The following is a 14121-nucleotide window of genomic DNA, read 5'->3' as shown; positions in this document are numbered from 1 at the left end:
GAATTCAGGGGTATGGCAGCCATGTCTGTGTTCAACCCTAGCACTTGGGAGCCTGAGGCAGAAGGATCAAAAGTTCCTGGCCAGCCTGGGCTACAGAGTAAGACCCTGTCGCAAAGAAGCAGAAGCAGGACTGGAGAGATGGCTCAGCAGTTACTCTTACAATGATTCCCAGCACCCACATGGCAGCTAACAACCATCCCGGTTCCAGAGTATCCAACACCTCTTCTGACCTCTGCAGGCATTGCATGACACAGGTGTGCTTACATACATGCAGGCAATACATTCATACACATAAAATTTAAAAATAAATAGGCAGGCATGGTAGCACATGTCTTTGATCCCAGAACATGGGAGGCAGAAACAGGCAGATCTCTATGAGTTCGAGGCTAGCCTGGTTTACATAGTAAGTTCTAGGCCAGCTGGGGCTATGGGGAGACCCTTTCTCAAAAAGACCAAAATATTAAATAAATAAATAAATAAATAAATAAATAAATAAATAAATAAATAATAGAATTTTTTAAAAAACTATCAAAAACGAAAGACCCAGAGAAAAGTGGTAGAAAAGATAACAGAACATCAGTGAGTCAACAGGAGGAAAATTCTAAGTCTAACTGGACTCCTTGAAAGAGGAAAATTTTAAGTCTAACTGGACTCCTTGAAAGAGGTAAGGACAGAAAGAAAATCAGAACAGATGTTCCCTACGTTTTTTTTTTTTTCTTTCTTTTTGGTCTTTTTGAGACAGGGTCCCCCTGTAGCCTCAGCTGACCTGGAACTCACTATGTAGACCAGGCTGGCCTCGAACTCACAGAGATCCACCTGCCTTTGCCTTCCCTAAATTTTTTTTAATTAAGTGAAAAGTATAAACCCAGAGATCCCAAAAGTACAAAAACCACAATCTGAGCATTAAAAATCAATTCCAAGCCCACCATCATCAATTTACCTTAAAACGGGGAAAAAAGAAAACTTTAAAGAAGGAAGAAAGACATATCCATTAGAGAGACATGAGGGGCGATTGGGAGCATACTTATCAAAAACAATACAAACCAGAAGATAGGGGAGCAGCATCCTTAAATGTCCGCTGAGAAGCTACTGCCCAGCCCAGAACAGGCACCTGTGGAGGAAACATCAGTGCTTTGTGCAGACATAGTGAAATCCTTCATTCTTTTTCTCTTGCTGGGAGATTGAGGCAGGAGAATCATGAGTTAGAAAACAGCCTAGGCTACAGAGTCAGCCCAAGTTTCAAAAATAAGCAAACAAGCTGGGCATGATGGTGTACACCTTTAATCACCGCACTTAGAAGGCAGAAGCAGGTAGATCTCTGTGAGATGGAGGCCAGCCTGGTTTGCATAGTGAGCTCCAGGACAGCTGTCTACAGTGATACCCTGTCTCAGAAAACCCTAACAATAATAATAGAGCAGCATAGTAAAACAAGGAGGGGGAGAGGGAAGGAAGAAGAGGAGAAGCGAATGAATAAAAGGAATTTTGGGGTTCAGTGTTTTGTGACAGAATTTTAATATGCAGCTTTGAACTCTGGATTGTCAAAGAAGGAGCAGAGAGTAGAGTAACAGGTACTGGGGTAGAGAGGGGAGGGGGATTTGTTGGAGAGAAGGTACAAAGTTTCAGACGAGCAGGAGGAATCATTGGATTTTGATGTCATCATGCAGGTCATCTGCCTTGAACTCATGGAAATCCTCCTGTCTCAGGCTTCCAAGTACTGAGGTTACAGACATGTGCCAGCATATCTACCACCCATCTTCTTCTTTTTAAAAATATTTTATTGCCTGGCATGGTGACACACGCCTTTAATCCCAGCACTCAGGAGGCAGAGGCAGGCAGATCCTCTGTAAGTTTGAGGCCAGCCTGGTCTACAGAGTGAGTTCCAGGCAGCTGGAGCTACAGGGAGACCCTGTCTCGAAGTCCAAAAAAAATATTTTATTATTTTTATTTTATGTGTATGAGTATATCGCCTGTATGCAAGTGCAACCGTGTTGTGCAATGACCTTAGAGTTCAGAAGTAGGTGTCAGATCCCCTGGAACTGGAGTTACAGACAGTTAACTGCCATGTGGGTGCTGGGAATCGAACCCAGGTCCTCTGTAGGAGCAATCAGTGCTCTTAACCAGTGTGTCATCTCTCCAGCCTCACTCCCATCTTCTTAAAAATAACATTAATACCCTTATAGGACCACTTCTCACACATTTTAATATATAGTTCTTATAAAGACCCCAAAATGACTATGAAAATCTGTCATGAACTCCATCTTGGCCAACTGTGGCCCCTTCAACAAGCCAGGTTGCTATCATGTCCACAGACAAGGTGTGTGGAGATGGGCACTCATTTAGCTGTATACACTCCATCTCATTCTCTAAGTGCTCCCATCAGACAGATCCACAAACTGAGAACCACTGTACCAAATGGCCACCCACTCCTCTTCATGTCAGAGTCATAAAGATAGGGATGCAAGGAGAAATTCCTACAGATGAGACGAGATTATAGAGACATGAAAACTAAATGTACTGCTGGGTCCTGACCTGGGTCATGGGGACCTTGGAATAGAAAAGACAACCAGTGGAAAACCAAGTGGATCCAAATAAAACCTATAGTCTAGCTTACACAAACAGTTAAGTCAATTAGTAATCAAATTAGCAATTAAACAATGTTAATTTGTGCATTTGCACATGCATTATGACTGTGAAATTAGTGTGAATATTCTGAATCTTAGAAGAACCTGCAAAAGGTATGTTCTATACTGTGTGTGCTGACAGTGCAAATCCAACATTATTTAAAAAGAAAGAGAGAGGGAGGGAGGAGGAAGAAAAGAAAGGAAATAAGCCATTTGATGGAAATTCCTTCCTCTTAGGGAAGACAGGTCAGCACATACATCATCAGCCACATTCTTGGGAAATTATGCTGTGTGACACCGTTCCTGGGAGACGTGAAGAAATGTCTACTCGCCCCAGATAGGGAATCAACAACAGACCAAAAAAGGACCAAAGTCCAACTTGGTGAACTTTGGGGTTTGGTGAGTTTTATTGGGGTTACTTACAGAAGTATGGGTAAGAGGTTACTTATGGGAACAGAAATGACTCAAAACAGGTGTACCACCAAAAGCCCACCCCAGCATGGATGACAGTTCATGAACACAGGAAACCTGGAGCTCAAGGCACAACCTTCAGGAAGCTCAGCAGGTTGGTATGTCAGTTGGTCTGAGTAGCTTGGCTGGTCTGAGCTGTCTCCAGTATGTCCTTAGGGCTTATATGGGCTTGGGAGGGAGGGGTATAGTCAATTTGTCAGTTTCAGGGACTGCCTGAAGCTGTTGAGTTTACTTCCTGAGCAAAAGGAGCTTCCCAGTAGGATCAAATGTCCCCTTGGAACATCCTGAGTCTTAGCAAATGTCCTGCCAAGATGGAAAATTTTATCTAGGAGAATATTGTTATCCCACAGGTTATTGCAGGATTCATAAAGACTGCCTTAACACACACATACATACACACACACACACACACACACACACACACACACCACAAACACACATGAAATGAGCATTCAAATGACAACATTAGAATTGGGACTTTTTGACTGGCATTTTAGATGCTCATAATGTAAATTACCTAGCCTTCCAGAAGTGGGAGGGGGAAAAAATAAACCCTGTTCATAATGCAAATTACCTAGCTTCCAGAAGTAGGAGAGGAAAAATAAATCCAACACAACAAAGAGAAACCAAATGAATTCAATTATATTTTCAAATAAATTCCCTGATATCCCCATTCTCACTCTCTGATCCTTCAAACTCAGAACCAGGCACAGGTTTTCTGATACAGTCCAGTGACATGCCGGCTGTGAGTGAATTATCCAAAGAGAGAGGCAGGACTATCTGTGCAGAGGGATTCTTAGGGGCTGCTCTGACAGGCAGTTTACACAGGCAGTGTTCCAGTGTCATGGTTGATAGAACATGCAAACCTCTGTATCTTCTTTGAATAAAGGAAGATGTATTCCTTGCCTGTGGCAGGTCTGGCTCTGATTTCTTGTCTCCTATTTTCATATCTTTCCTTTTATTCTCCAAAAATCTAATATTTGGTGGCCCTTACAGGAAAGGGTTCCAGCCCCCCCCCCGACCCCAGCCATCTCCAGACCATCTCCAAAGGCTGCTGGGCATCTCTGGCCTTGGTGACTGTTGAGTGCCTGGCACCCTGGCAGAATTTGCCTAAGCCCACCTGCCAGGTAGACCCGCCAAGCCAATACACTCAATTGCTTTCTCTTTTCCTATTGTGCACTCCTAATCTTAGGATCCAGGCCGTAGGGAGGGCAGGCCCCTCCAGGCCTGCTTTACTGGCCTAACATAAACCCTGCCCCTTGGGGCCGGGGACTCCTGAGGTCTTAGCGGCCTGAGCCTATGTAGGGGAGAAGGCCTCTTGTCTTGAGGTCATATTGGTGTCCTGTGTAAACCTGGACTCCTAGGAAAGGGTAGGGACAACTCTCCTTGGCTCCCACTCTAAAATCCTTCTCCTTCCCCCTAACTCCTTACTCTATCCCTCTTCTAGAGCTAGTCGACCTCCGGGTAGGGAAGCCACCTTCCGTTTGTTTCACTCACACATCTACCACCTTCAGAGACAAGGTAATCTGGGCCTGATGGGGGCGGGGCACAAACCAGTTCCCAGGGGCTCCAGGAACCTCCTTCCGCCTGGGGTCTTAAGACTGAGGTAGCCCAAAATCTCCGGGGGTTTTCCACTGGGCACTTGGCCTCTGACTCCCCCATGGTGTTTATGAGACTAGACTAGGGGACCCCCCCACTCCTAGACACCTGGTTCATTTTGGTGGATCCGAACCCACAGGGACGCCTCTGAGGGGCTGGATCTAACCTCCTGCCTTGTCTCTCCCACCCACTAGGGGTTCCAAATTTTTCTGTTTCGGGGAAGTCTACCCACAGAGGATCTAGTAAAGCTCCAGGAGCTTACTAGGGAAACTAGCAAGACTCTGGAAGCCTGCCCACTGTGGGCTCCAAATTATCTGTTCCAAAAGATAAACCTTTGGCTTGCCTTAAAACAAACCCCAAAAAACTCCAATTAGTAAGACTTGAACCAGCCGAACTAATTCGGCTGTTGGTCCAAATCTGGCCTAACTATACTCTGGACAGCAGCCAATGCCGGCCTGAATTCAGCACATTCGACATCAGTATTAGAACTAGAAGCATTCCTGAGACTTAATGGAAAATGGCTGAGATACCCTATCTTCAAGTTTTCCTTGCTTTAGAGCCTGCCTCTCTCTCTCTCTCTCTCTGTAGCTCCTATACTACCTATCAGATTTTTCTATGCCATCAAAGCCTAAAACCTAAAACCAAAAAACTCACCAGCCCTTTAACCTCAGAGTTTGATCCAATAGACCCGAGATCCCACCCTACAATCCTCCACAGGAGCCTGATCAACCCAAGCCCCAATTCCTAATCCTCATCCTCTCCCTCCTTCTGCTGAACCAACTTCACCCCTCACCCTTCCCCCTCTGCTCTCCCTATGCCCCAATCCCCCCAGAGCCCAGTCAGCTCTATTCTGGCCACCAGCTCCACACCCACAGTCACTATCCCCATTAACTTTTCCAGAAATCTCCCAGCCTTCACCCACTTCCATCCCCTCTCCCACTGAAGAGTCCCGCTCTGACCAGCCGCACTCACAGAATCTTCAAACCCTCAAGACTCAGGTACTTCCTCCTCTGCTCTCCACTCCCTCCCCAGAGAGCAACAATCCCTACCTCTGGCACCGAAATTTTCCATGCCCCCCCCACCTGATCAAAGACAGGTTTCCTCTTACGGAGGTGGCAGGGGAAGGTGAACATCCTACCCCAGTCCATGTTCCTTTTTCAATTGCAGAAATAGACCATATAGAGGAAAAATTAGAATCTTTTTCAGAAAATCCTCTATATTTCAAAAAACATTTTACTAGAATATGCCAAATATAGTCCCTTACATGGAAAGAAGTTTATTATAGCCTTACATCCACTCTAACGGCCAATGAAAAGGCCCACAATTGGAAGGCAGCCAGGGAATATGTAGATAAATTTTACCAACAAGATGAACACCCCCCGGTAGGAGAAATGGCTGTACCTTCAACTAAACTTAACTGAAATTACCAATCTACTGAAGAGGGCCCAAAAAACCTCCAATTAGTGATTAACTGTTTGGCAGAGGGTATGCAACAAAAGGCCCATTCTTGAGTAAATTTACAAAAAGTAAAAGAAATTATCCAAGAGCCATCAGAAAACCCAGCCCTTTTCCTAAATAGACTCCTAGAGGCTATTAATAAATTTACAAATATAAACCGAGACACCCCAGAGGGTTCTTTACTCCTCCATGTACATTTCATGAAACAATCAGCCCCAGACATTAGACCTAAGCACCAGAGATTAGAAAAGGGCATCCTGACATTCTGGGAAGGCCTCCTTGACACAGCCTTTAAAATCTTTAACTCATGGGATGAGGAGGAAAGAAAACAAAAAAAACACTGGAGTGCAAAGAGCACAATGCTCACTTCCAATTCCTAGCTTCTACCTACCGTAACCGGAATCCACCTCCCTCCCCCGTCTTGACATCCAGAAGTGGGCCACCTCCAGGGCTCTATTTCAGATGCCACCAACCAGGGCACTGGGCAAGAGACTGTCCTAAACCTCGCACTCCTAACAGCACATGCCCTAACTGTAGACACAGAGGACACTGGAAATGAGAGTGTCCACAGGGACCCTCTGGGGTCCCTCCTGGTACCTTGTGACATCCTCGTTCAACAGTGGCACTGATGGAATGAGGAACGGGTTCTTCCATGCCCCAAGCTGAACTGTATGTTGGCTCATCTGAACTCAGAGTGACTGGGACGGTGTCCAGTAAGAAGGTAACTTTTTGTTGTTGTTGTTAATTCGCCTTTTTATTTTATCTTTTTTCTTTTCTTTTCTTTTCTTTTTTTTTGTCTTTTTGAGACAGGGTCTCTCTGTAGCCCCAGCTGTCCTGGAACTCACTGTGTAGACCAGGCTGGCCTTGAACTCACAGAGATCCGACCACCTCTGTCTCCCAAGTGCTGGGATTAAAGGTGTGCACCACCACGCCCAGCCTTTTTTTTTTTTTTTAAGTGAAGGTCCTTTGCTCTATTCCTCGACTGGGCAAGACCAAGGGAGAAGGGAGAGCAACCAGCTGGCGTGGGGAGGGTCATTTCCACAACATTCCATGCACACACAACTAAACAGACAAGCATAGAGTCACTATTGCAGTTAGAAGCTGGCGGCATGGGAATGGGAGGGACAGATGGGAATGGGGGTATCGTTAAAAAAATAGGCTCCCCCCCAAACTGGGTGTCTGGGGAGGAACTTGGTCTGCTTCAACCCAAATGGAATCAGAAGATCAAAAGCAGTTTGGGAAGGCCAGACCTCCAGGGATGGAGGGAAGAGGACGGTCGGGGGACAGGGGGTTTGGCAACTAGGGTGAAGGGATTGCCCTCCCCCTGCTAGGATTCCCCCCAGACCCTCTGGTCTGGCAGAAAAGGGGCAGCCTGCAACACCCAGGAGCAGGTCTGGGGCTGCTTGATGCTCCAGGCAGGGGGCTGGAGGTAGCTCACAAAGGCTTGCCCTCCAGGGAGATGACAGTGCTGCCACCAAGTTTTTCTGCCAGGGTGCAGTGGTCCTTGACCTCCTCATAGCAGTTAGCTTGGAATTCATGCTTGATCCTTGTCAGCTTCTTCTTGATGGCATCCTTGGAGCTGGCATAGATCATTTTGCTCTTAAGGGGTGCACTCTCAGCCAGAAGATGAACACCAGATCCTCCTTCTTACTCTCCTTGGTCTCGTAGGTGGTGTCATAGAGAGCGTAGTGGCAGTCCTTGTCAGGCAGCATCTTGACCAAGGTGGTGTAGGGGTCGTCCACAGTCTGCCCCACATCCCTACCAGGATTTCCTCGCCCTCCTCCAGGATGATGTTCTTGTCCTCACTCAGGCAGAACAGCACGGTGCTTCTTCACCTCCTCTGCCATTGAGGACTGGCTCACCTTCATATCATTGAACACTTTGATGACACCATCAGAGACAGACACACCGGAGCCAGAAGCAAAAGGGAGATGGGGAGAGCCATACAAAAAAATGAAGATAACTTTTATATTGGACAGTGGGGCATCTTTCTCACTGTTAACTAAATGGCAGGGGGATATAATTCCACCTTCCTTTACAATGACCAGGCTGTCAGGAGTCCCTATATGACCTAGGAGCACCCCCCCCCTGCCCTACCAATTTGGCAACCTCTTTTTAACACATTCCTTCATAGTTCTACCCCAATGCCCAATCCCATTGTTAGGAAGAGACCTTTTTTCAAAACTAAAAATTTTCATTTATATCCTGCCCCTAGAGACCATTTCTAGTTTCCTTTTAACTTTGGACTCGGACAACAATTCACCTTCTCCCAAAACCTCAAATGGTCACTCCCGACAGCCCCTATTACCAGATGTTCACCCCTGGGTATGGGCTATCATAAATCCTTCTGTGGCCCGTCTCCATCCCCTGGTCCCTATCTCTTTAAAAAAACCCTCATCCTATGTAGTTCAGGAACAATACCCTTTAATACCAGCTACCAAGAGCAGCCTTAAGCCCCTCACACATCACCTTCTCCAAGCAGGACTCTTAATTCCCACTCACTCACCACACAATACTCCAATGTTAGGAGTCAAAAAACCCAATGGGTCTTTTCGTTTGGTCTAAGACCTCCAAAAAAAAAAAAAAAAATGAAGCCATAATACCAACCTTCCCTGTAGTTCCTAACCCCTATACTCTCCTGTCCTCTACCCCACCCAACACCGCTTATTTTTCAGTCTTTTTGATTTAAAAGATGCCTTTTTTACTATGCCACTACATCCCCTACCTATCCCCCTCTTTGCTTTCACTTGGGAAGATCCCAATACTTTACATGCTCAACAACTAACATGGACAGTCCTGCCCCAAGCCTTCCGAGATAGCCCCCACTTCTTTGGCCAGGCATTACAGAAGGATTTAACCTCGCTAAATTTATCCCCCAGTTTTCTTCTCCAATAGGCACATGATCTCCTCCTCTGTAGCCCTACTCGCCAAGATAATCTCTGCCAATCTACCACCCTCCTCAACGCATTAGGAACCTGGGGATATCAGGTGTCCAAAGAAAAAGCTCAAATCTGCACCCAAACAGAAATAGTTTCTTATTTAGGCCTTTCTATATCCCCTAGAAGTTGCTCAATCCCCACAAACAGAATTCAGGACCTATTAAACTACCCCTTGCCACAAAAGAGAACTTTTAGCATTACTAGGACTCTAACTTTTTCCGCATATGGATTCCTAATTTTTCTCCCATAGCACATCCCTTATATGAGGCTACAAAGGGAAATCTAGATGAACCTGTTCTTTCCCCAACATGCCACCAAAATTCCATAAATCAATTAAAATGAACTCTTTCTAAAGTCACAACTTCAAATCTACCCGACCCATGCAGACCCTTTCTTCTCTTTCTCCACCCCAACCAGAGACAGGCCCTGGCAGTCCTCTGCCAAAAGACCTGGGATACCTATTCCCCCATAGCATATTTATCAGAACAATTAGACATGGTCTGTAAAGGCTGCCCCCCCCCACAGTTCTACTCATCCCGGAAGCTAACAAAATCTCACTTCACAGCCCTTTACACATTCTCTCCTCACATTCATTCAAAGGTCTCCTGAGCCACAGAGCTTTTCTCTCCTTACCACTCCCCCTCAAGACTACAAAACCTCCATGCCTTCCTCCTAGACCCCAACCTCAAATTGGAACCCTCCCATCCCTTAAACCCAGCTACTCCTACCAAGAGTGCCTGACTCTATTAGTCAATATTGACCAGTTCATTCCTGCTCCAAGATCTTAGACCTCGCCCTAAACCCGTTCTCTCACATTTCTTGTAGTCTTTTATCCCAAATCCCAGAAGGGTTCATGGATGGAAGTTCCCAAAAATTTTTTCCCAATGCAGCAGGCTATGCAATAGTTCAGGGAAATGCTCAAAACCCTATCGTATATTCCCTAATAGAAGCCAAGCCATGCTCTCCTAGTACAACTTCACAACAAGCAAAACTAATAGCACTCCCCAGGGCCCTAACCTTAGTAAAGGAAAAACCAATTAACATGTTTACAGATTCCAAATACTCTTATAACGTCATTCATTCTAACATTCTAATATGGAGACAAAGTGGATTCCTAACACAAAAGGAGACATCCATTACTAATGCCACCCACATCAATACCTCTCCATATGAACACAACAGACAAAATAGCCAAAGAAATTGTTCTAACACACCCTGATCTCAACACCCCCAGACTAAACTCCATTATTCCCTTGCAACATTTCACAATCCTTCACCTAACCAAGCCCCTCTTACCCGAGAAATTCTCACATACTTACTTACACTCTCTGTTCCACCCAGCAAACCCAGTCCTTTTAGCCTTCTCAAAACAATATTTTCCAGTCCAACCTGAGAATGCAGCTTCCCTCCAACAACTCTCCCAAACCTGTGATAAATGCCAAAAAACTAATTGTATTAGTCACTTTTCTGTGATAGAAATACTGACCAAAACAACTTATAAAAGGAAGAGTTTGTTTGAACTTATGGTTCCAGGGGAATTAAAGTCCATTATGGCAGGGAGCCATGGTGGCTGGAGGTGGCTGGAGCAGGGGCAGCAGATGTTAAACTCTCACATCATCATGCAGGCACAGGAAGCACGAGAGCAACTGGAGATTTGGCAAGGCTTAAGAACTCTCTAACCCTAACCCAGGGACACATGGGATAGCCATAGGATATCCTCCAGGATAGCTACACCTTCTAAGACCTCCCAAAACAGCGCCACCAACTGGGGACAAAATGTCCAAATACTTGGAGCCTATGGGGGACATTTTCATTCAAACCACCACCCTAATCTTCAATCTAATCTCCAAGCTCCACATTTTCCAACTCACCAGATGAGAGGACTCCTGCCATCAGTGGACTGGCAAATAGAATTCATTCATATGCCTCCCATAAAGAAAATGAAATATCTTTTAATGTTAGTTGATACATTTTCAGGATGGGTAGAAGCATTCCCCACCTCTGATCAGAGAGCCTCCACGGAAGCTCACCACATAACTTCAGAAATCATTCCCCGATTCAACCTACCCACCTCACTACAGTAGGGTAATGCCCCCAAGTTTACCTCGGCCATTACACAGTGTCTAACATCCTTCATTAACATTCCCTGGAAATTTCATATCCCATACCATCCACAATCTTCTGGAAAGGTAGAAAGAACTAACCACACTCTTAAAGAAACTTTAACCAAACTCACTTTAGAACTAAAGTTAGACTGGACAAAACCCTTACCTCTAGCCTTATTAAAAATACGTGCTCTTCCAAAGAAACCCACTAATCTCAGTCCTTTTAAAATTATGTATGGCAGACCAATTCTTCCCCCAGGTATCCAGTCAACTAACTCTCCCCTGCCTCCTCAGATAGCCTCTCAACTTCTTTCTTTTCTAAGAAAACAATTATGAGAAAGATCCCACTTTCTTTCCCCATGCTGAAGAAAATATGCCTTTAGAAATCGGAGATTGGGTCTATATAGCCGAGATACAACGTTCTTCTTTAACCCCAGAATGGATAGGACCCCACAAAGTTATCCTTTTAACCCCTATAACAGCAAAATTAAAAAATTTCCTGGCCTGGATCCACCTGTCCTGCCTAAAAACGTCAGGACTCTGTATAAGGTGACTCCTCAACTCTCCCCTATTCCTGAGTATCCAGATGAAAATGAGGCCAACTCTCACTCTTATACTCCTTCCTGAAGGACCTTCAAGGTGATCTCTGGTTGATGCCTGGACCTGTCACCGACTGGGACTCCTTGGTTGATGGGACTGAAGAACGGTGGCTCCAAGGAAGTTTTACATCCTATACCCCAGACATAATCCAATTCTTCACCCTGTGCTTATACTTTACCCTTTTTCCTCAAGATAACGCCCAGTAGCCTCTGGTTCCTAGTCCTCAGTTACACGTTTGCCCTACTTCTCTTGGTAGGACTAATATACACTACACTCCAGGACTGGAATTGGAAGGAAAAACTACCCCTGGCCCTCTTTTATCTAACTACTATCATAATATTAGGTATTATTCAGAGTCACTCCTTCTTTTGGTCACAGGCAAGAAATGCTTTCTTTATTTCTATCCCTTACCTTAACCAGAACATCCTAAACCTCAAAAGGAGGTCTCCCACCATCTTCAAATTCAATTGGCACCTCACTCTATTCAGAAATACCTGCTGCCAGTCAGTGCTAGACTGGGGTGGGGATGGGAACCTCAATTTTATACTTAACAAAACAATATGTAATCCAAAAAAAACAATGTTCAGTGTTTTTCAGATGGTGCTATACAGAAACCGTCCTACAAATTCAAAGTATGGGACTTACCTGTAACCTTTGAGCAAAAAAACCACCTCCACCTGACAGATATAAGGTAGAGTGCCCAACGAGGAAGAAAACTGATTGTGGGGGAGCCTATTGGTCTTTCTTAAAGAAATGGGCATGTGTTACCATCACCACTCCAGGGGGATGGCTGGGATCCCCATCTACCCATAAACTAATAGCCTTAACCAGGGGCCCTCCAAACACTCTTAATAGCATAGTGTGGAAAATTACCATCAAAGACCTCACTTTATGGGGAACACGAACCTTTAGCTTAGGATAGTCATGGAAGGGAAGCAGGCCAGCAGAAGGCAGCCTTGCTAGCCTTGCGGATAGTGGCAAAGATTATAGAAAGCTCCCCGCAAAACCCAGGGGTTGTTCCTTTAAGCCCATGGGGAGGAGTGCCACTCCCACCGGCAGCCGGCAACTCTTCCTCGCTGGTCCCCTTCCGAACCTAAATTACCCAAACCAGCCAGTATTCCCAACTGGGAACCAATAAAACACTTATAACTAAAAGAAATTGTAACTACTCCCAGGGTCCTCCCCACCAGACTAGGCACCTCCCTCCTTTCTGACCTTAAGGGGCCAATTGAACAAACGCTTGCTTTCTTGGAGCGGCAGCCATGCCATGTTAACCCAACTCCACCCAGACCTGGGAAAAGACTGCTGGATATGTTTAAGGGCAAGCCAAGTGTCCTATTGAGGAATAGGCCTATCTAATATCTCTCTGACAAATGCCTCCTCACCAAGACCTTGCCTTCGGGGACCCATCCCCCCGAGTACAAACTAGGGGAAGCAGACTGTATAGGCTCCTTTCCCCGCTGCGCAACGCTAGCTCGTCATACTAGAGCTCCTAATGGCACTTATTTTTCTTGTTCCAAAGGCCTTTTCTCCTGTTACCCTCCCACCAGACCTCAATGTACCCTTGTATATCTGCAGCCAGACCTTGATATAATACCCGGAAAAGAAATAAAAATCCAGTCAACCTCTACCCGGATGAAAAGAGCCGGCATAGTACTCCCCCTCCTACTGGGAATGGCAATAGCAGGATCAGCCACACTGGGAGGACTACTATTGGGCTTCAACAGGTACAATACAGCCAACTGGCACAACAGGTAGCCGATGACCCGGCGTGAGTACAAGACAGCATTGACACACTGGAGACTCAGCTCGATTCTTTGACCACTATGGCACTACAAAACACACAGGGATTAGATTTAATAACTGTAGAAAAAGGTGGAATATGTGCCATGCTGGGAGAAGAATGTTGTCTCCTAAACAATTAGGAGAAAGACTGCAAGCTCGGGCAAAAGGTCACACATAGGAATGGAAGGAGTTTTGGAATTCCTGGGGCACATGGTTAATGCCTCTTACAGGACCCATCCTTATGATAATTCTGACTCTTATCTTTGGGTCCTGCATAATAAAACTTGTTTCTAATCTATTACAGCAAACAGTTCCTCTTCCACCCTGACCCAGTCATTCCCTGACCTGAGAGTACCAGCCTCTCCAAATCTCAGAAACAGAGGAAAAGAGCCAAAGAAGAGGATACAATACCCCAGTTCCCATCCCGCCCCTAACCCCCTTGTATTCCCCCAGTTCCCATCCTGCCCCTAAACCCTTGTATTCCCCCAGTTCCCATCCTGCCCCTAAACCCTTGTATTCCCCCAGTTCCCATCCTGCCCCTAA

At 45.6% G+C, this 14121-nt stretch overlaps 1 pseudogene; it reads right to left on the bottom strand.

Moving 5' to 3' along the window:
- Window positions 1-7478: 7478 nt before the first annotated feature.
- LOC103731970 lies at window positions 7479-8056 on the bottom strand (annotated as a pseudogene).
- Between the last annotated feature and the right edge of the window lie 6065 nt (window positions 8057-14121).

The sequence above is a fragment of the Nannospalax galili genome, unplaced genomic scaffold (assembly GCF_000622305.1).
Source record: "Nannospalax galili isolate Female #2095 unplaced genomic scaffold, S.galili_v1.0 scaffold715, whole genome shotgun sequence".
Classification (NCBI taxonomy): Eukaryota; Metazoa; Chordata; class Mammalia; order Rodentia; family Spalacidae; genus Nannospalax; species Nannospalax galili.
This window is presented reverse-complemented; position numbering and strand designations above follow the sequence as displayed.